Source organism: Cynocephalus volans, chromosome 8 (genome assembly GCF_027409185.1).
Source record: "Cynocephalus volans isolate mCynVol1 chromosome 8, mCynVol1.pri, whole genome shotgun sequence".
Lineage (NCBI taxonomy): Eukaryota > Metazoa > Chordata > Mammalia > Dermoptera > Cynocephalidae > Cynocephalus > Cynocephalus volans.
Window position 1 is genome coordinate 136,867,296 of NC_084467.1, and position 6,359 is coordinate 136,873,654.

Here is a 6,359-nt window from a genome sequence, read left to right on the forward strand (position 1 = left end):
AGTGCCCTTTTCTTTTTTTTTTTTTCTTTTTCGTCTTTTTTTTGTGACCAGCCGCACCGCGCTCAGCCAGTGAGCGCACCGGTCATCCCTGTATAGGATCCAAACCCGTGGCGGGAGCGCTGCTGCGCTCCCAGCGCCGCACTCTCCCAAGTGCGCCACGGGGTCGGCCCAAAATTGCCCTTTTCTTCATGGCAACTCTGCCTGGTAGCTTGGAATCTTGCAGATATGCCTAGTTGAATCTATGGAGGTGATCTCACCATTTCTTTCTTTTATGAGAAATCAAGAACAATAATTATTAGACATATTTTCACCTCTGATAGAACTACAGAGACCTGGACCCAACTGAAATATTTTAGTGTAAAAAATGACAGTATGTTTATGTCTCAGAAGAGGGTTCAATTCTAATTTCTGTCATTCCTATAGTGGATGTCCTTATATAGCTGCGCCTGACTCACTTTCATACATATGCTTAGTCTTCATACACATGCACTGGGAACAAATAAAAGCCCCCTTGTGAATTAACATCCCCTTGATCCACCTAACTCTCCTCAAGCCCCCAAAACATCCTCACTTTATTTATGCTTTTCTTGCTGTGTGTAGCAGCCTGTCCTAGGGATGACTGTCAGTCACATATTCATCTGTTCCACTTCTCTGACCCAGTGTGACTGACTGCACACCTCAGCCTTGGTACTTCCCTCATGGGCCTCAACTTTGACAATTGGCTTTGGACATGCACCTCAGGCTTGACCTCTGCTTTCCCTTGACCTTGACTGTGACATCTGCCTTCTGGTTTTCATCATCACAGCCATAGACAAAGATACAGTGTGTGCCAGGCTTCTAAGAACCCATCTGCCAGCCTTACTCCTTGGTCCACTCTCCCCACCTAATTCCATGGATTAAGCTGCCACTGTACGTCTCTCTTTTCCAGTGCCTGTTGAGTTGCAGAGGAGCACAGTTGTGTTTATTTTGTTTTTAAGGTTGCCATGGGCAATTTCCATACCATCTTTTAAGCAGCATTGCACTGTGAAGAGAATGATGTATGCAAGTTTATTTCTGAAATGGTTTCTTCATATAATCAGAATAGTTGGTATGTAATATATTTTGGGATGGGCACTTAAGGTGATGTATCTATGTAAGTGTCTTGACTCTCCAACTGCACAGTGCTGTCATGAAAGACACGAATGGTCAAAAGCCTCTTTGTGCTCCCAGGGCCTTGCCCTGCACCTAACACATAATATGCCTAAATGGATGAAGAGGAGGAGGAGGTAAGGACAAGCATGTAACAACAAAACATTCTGTTATGTACTTGTAGCATTTATGTTTCTCCCTGGGGGGTTTTATAATACAAAAAAAGTTATATATAGAGAGGTGATTTTTTAAAATCTCTAAAATTTTGCAACCTTCATTGTACTATAGGTGATTCAATTTTCTATTACTTCTTAAAAATTTTAGACTTGTTACTGTTTCATTAATCATGTTTGTTGATTATTGATGCTCAGTGATCAGAATCTATGAAATATTTGATACCATAATCTGAACATTAAAAACAAAGAACTGAGCTATCTCAATTATATTTTGGCTTTGAATTGTCTTTACTGAACATTTTAGATCAGGAACACTGGATGAGAAACCTGTTCAACTCTGCTCTTTTTTTTTTTTTAAATTGCATGACATTTATTATTTGTTTTCTTTTTAAGCACACACAGACCAAGATGTAGTACATTTAAATGACAGCTGTAACAGGGAGGGAAGGAAAGCAGTTTGAATAGCAGTGTGAAAGTCAAGGAAGGTTTTCCTGGGCTAGACTCTTCTGTTGTGGGGCTCCTGAGCTCTCCCATTAGGGGCCTGGCCTCCTTTGCCTGTCTCTTCTTGCTCCCATTATTTCCAAGTTCTGATCCTTCCCTTATTTCCAATGAACTACTTGGTTTTTCCTCTTCTCTCTATTTTGGCCTGAGAGATTATTTTTTAGTCATGAGGAACAGTCATCCACGAGAGAGGCCAGCTGATCATTTTCTGGTAGGGTTCCACAGAATGGTCACACCTTATTTTGATCACCACTGTCTGGGGTCTTTTTCCTCACATGTGCAGGTCAAGTGTCCCTACAGGTAATCAGATGGATGCATAAAGTGGAGTGCCAATGCATTAATTTACTGGGAGAAACACAATTGCCAAGTGGGTCAAGTATTTGTCTCAGCAGGTCAGTGCATGTTCTGGCAGGAAAGTTAAAGAACATGAAAATCACAGCCAGAACAGTACTTGTTGACCCCAATATTGGTGCAGTAGGACAGATTCTTGCTTTCTAGTTCCCCTTTTCTGGGGTTTGCTATTTTTCCATGCACAATTTATTAAGTCACAGAGGGTTCTTCAGGGAGGAGAAGAGATTTGCTTCTGTCCTAGCTTCTGGCAATTCCTTGCCTTGTGGCTGCATAACTCCATTCTTCATATGGTGTTCTCCTTGTGTGGGTGTCTCCGTGTCCAAATTTCCCTTTTTCATAAGAATATCAGTTACATTGGATCAGGGGCTCACCCTACTTCAGTATGACCTCATTTTAACTAGTTACATCAGCAGCAGCCCTATTTCCAAGTAAGGTCACATTCTCAGGACTGGAGGTTAGGATTTAAACATGAATTTTGGGGGGACAAAATCCCTAACATCCCCTTACCAAACTTCTGTAGGCTCCTCCCAATCCACTAAAGCTCCTTTTGCTCCAGTGGATTGTCTAACACTTAGGAAATCAAGATAATTAAATGAATTCATCCTATGGTGAGATTGACATGTAGTCCACCTTAACTCTCTGTGACAGGAGTTAAATCAAAAGAATCTGGTGGGATTTTGAATGGTTTGGGGGCTTCTTTGGGAGGGGGCAGATATCCTTTCTTTATACATCCAACAGTTAGTTTTCTTTCACTTATAAGGCTCCCCCTGTCCCCGCACTCCACACCTGCAGGACAAGGGAAAGCGTTCGTGGCCTTCAGCTTTCATCCCTGATGGTAAAAGGAGTCACATACTGTCCTGTCTGCCCAACAGCTTCTCCTGTGGAGCCTGAGGCTTCAGTGCCTGCCACCTTTGATTCTCAGTAAGAAGGTCAGGTTCTACCAGAGGGGAGGTGCTGATGCCTGTCAGTAGGTTAATATGAGTTCAGACCCCAGGACCCTGGAGTCCCTGGACATAAGATTTCTGGAAATACTCAGACTGTGGGGCCTCTGCTGAGGAAGAAGCCCCAACTGTGGTTCTGAGGGGAACACGCCGAGGCTGTCACTGTGGCCTGCTTCTGCAATACATTCACTTCTTGCTTCCCCACAGCTGGTGTGGCTGAGAAAAAAGAACTAAATACAACCACTTACATCGGTGATTCATCATGGAGAAAGACAAAACCACATATGCCATTAAATGTGTGTTCACTGTAAATCTTGCTTGATTACAGCACTAAAGTCTGCCCATTTATTCTGTTTCTGGCTTGTGAACCAACCGAGGACATGAGCAGGGCCACAGCTAACCCATATAGAACATTTATGCAAATAAGAAAAACGTTCCCTGGGCCAGCCCATGGCTCACTCGGGAGAGTGCGGTGCTGATAACACCAAGGCCACAGGTTCGGATCCCATATAGGGATGGCCGGTTGCTCACTGGGTGAGCGTGGTGCTGACAACACCAAGTCAAGGGTTAAGATCCCCTAACCGGTCATCTTTTTAAAAAAAAAAAAAAAGAAAAATGTTCCCTTCCTCTGGGTGGACACTGGCCCAGGCCAGGTTGCATGGCTTGGCCAGCACAACAGAGAGTAAACTTTGACCCTGTTCCCTCAGAGGGATGTCCTTTTGCAGGGCACAACCTTACATGGCAGCTCTGGTCATATTAGAAAATGGATAGAAATTGGCTGTGTAAGTTAAAGTGAATGAATGAATTGGGAAGGGAGGAGTGATGGTGGAAAAAACCAGGTCAATTCATTGAAAATGGTAGAACTAGGAATCCTGTGTGTCTACTATACTATATCCAAACAGTTAAAATTATCTGAGATGTTTTACATAACCCTATAGTGGTGTTTATTTATGGCAATCTATTTTTAAAATTTTATGTAATAGTCTGCATGATGCCTTGTATGTAGTAGGGACTCAGTAAATACTTCTTGAATGAACTAGTACAGTATTTTAATTAGCTAGTCTTTGTGTACTGGTGCAAAAGAACAGTGTCATCTTACAGGTGAAGTCATAGAGGAGAAATATCCCATTCAGGATCATATGACATTCCAGGTGCCCAGGATGAATGGTCCAATGACTTGTCTGAATTCTTCAAAGTTTTGAGCGGCATTAAAATTATTTAGTAAACTTTATCTTGTCATTGACTTCTCTGTGAAATTAGGGATCCCAAACATTCTAACAACACCCCCCCCACACACACAAACATACACATATTAATGACAAGGACAGAATTCAGAGGTTCTTATGGGAGACACCTTTTTTCTTGAAGGCTATGAGAAGAGGTGCTAAGAAATGAGTTCTCGGCCACCTTGGGGGCCCAAATATCTGATACCTTCTCTCTATTTTTTAGTAAGTCCACTTAGAGCTGTAATATAGTCTGAATTTTCCTTCCTGCCATCGTTTGGGTATTGGGTTAATGAAAGTTCTGAAAAAGCAAATGTCATCAATCCTTACAAAGCCCTCATGCTGGGAAGTGCACGAAACTGCTCGTTCTGAGGAGGACTGGTCCTGTATGCTTTTCCCTCTCCCCTTCCTCCTATTTGGTGTCAGTTGAAGCCAGCAGAGGCTTCTGCACTTGTCCCTAGTGGGGGCTGGGTGTGAAAAAATGTCTGGTGCCAGAAGGTGCTGGGTGCACTGGAACTGGCAGTTGGAGAGGAGGCGCTGCGTGGCAGATGGGAGGTTGAGGTGACCTGGAGCCCCTGGCAAAGCGAGACCAGGTCTGAAGCAAGTGTGTGGCAGCAGCCAGGTCTCTGAAGACACACACCAGGGGCCAGAGATGCGACACAGCAGCAGGGAAAAGCAGCTCTGAGCACGCCCTCCCCTATGGCAAATATGTTCAGGGAACAGGAGCTACAGGACGCCATGGGAAGCCACCAGAATGGGAAAGGAAGTGAAACGGAGAGATGAGACATCAACCCCACCCTGAAGCAGTCTCTGCCTTCTTTCCTTTTTGAGGTGTCTGTGCAGATTGTAAGGTCACCTGAACTGAGTAAAAGCTCTATTTTCTTCAGAGTAAAATGACAGTGGTGTAAATAGAGAATTTGGGGAACACCCTGAGAAGACATATGCTCTAAAAGGTGACAATTCCAGAGAAATTTGAAGAGCTGGAATAATAAAAGCAAACATCTGGAGTCCCATTAGCTACTGAAATACAACTCTCTCACGTACTTTAAAATACCTATAAGCATGAACTCTGCATACTACTCACAAAACAGCTACAAATACATAGTGTGTGCATTATGCACAACAGGAAGTTGCCAAACCAGATGTAACCCCCAGAGGCTGAGTACACGGGCTGCCCTCCACCTTACTTTTAAAAAATTGAATTAGTCATTGATCCCTGAGGATCCCTGAAGACTAAAGACAAGCTGCTCTAATCCAATTTAGGCCTTTGCAACTGAAATTGAGATCAAATTTCAAAGATTTGTAAAGTAACCTAGCTTCATAGACTTGAAATCGGTCTACAAGATGAAATGTCTATAGGCCCAATGATGAAATTTTCAAAGATTGTCCCCTGCCACAGAGAATTATTAGTTTCTTTGTATAGCATTGTATGCACTATATTTTCATTAAAGCCATAGAGTTTGTTCACCCCAATTTCTTATTAATGATTTGCCACAGATATTGATATTCAAATTCTTATAGTCTTTATTAGTTAATCAGACATCAAGGGATGTATTTTCCATGAGGCCTGAGATTCCAGTACCTGGCACATAATAGGCACTCAATGTATATCAACCAAATGAATTGCTTCAATACCTATTATGAGCCAGACTATAAAGGCAATAGAGCCCAATAATGTTTTGAAAATTAGCAAGTGCAAAAATGGCCCAGACATACACTTATAAACAAATCAAGCTCACTTGATGATTTTAGGGAAGGTAATCTAGAATGTATCTCTATAAAATAGCCCCTTGGTTTTGTCTTGGTAGAAGAAATACAAGTCTGACAGTGAGCTTTCATGGTAATGCTGAAAAAACGGATAAAACTTTAGAGTGAAATGGGAGGGCCTGCACGTAAATATGCCATGAACTAAAGGGGACAGGGGTGTGGGAGGATGGAGAGCCGAGTGCTACCTTCCTTCCTGCAGCAGCTGGGCTTGGCTTCCAGGACCAACAGGCAGTTGTGACGGTGACAGCTAGGAACTCAGAGATGTCCAGCAA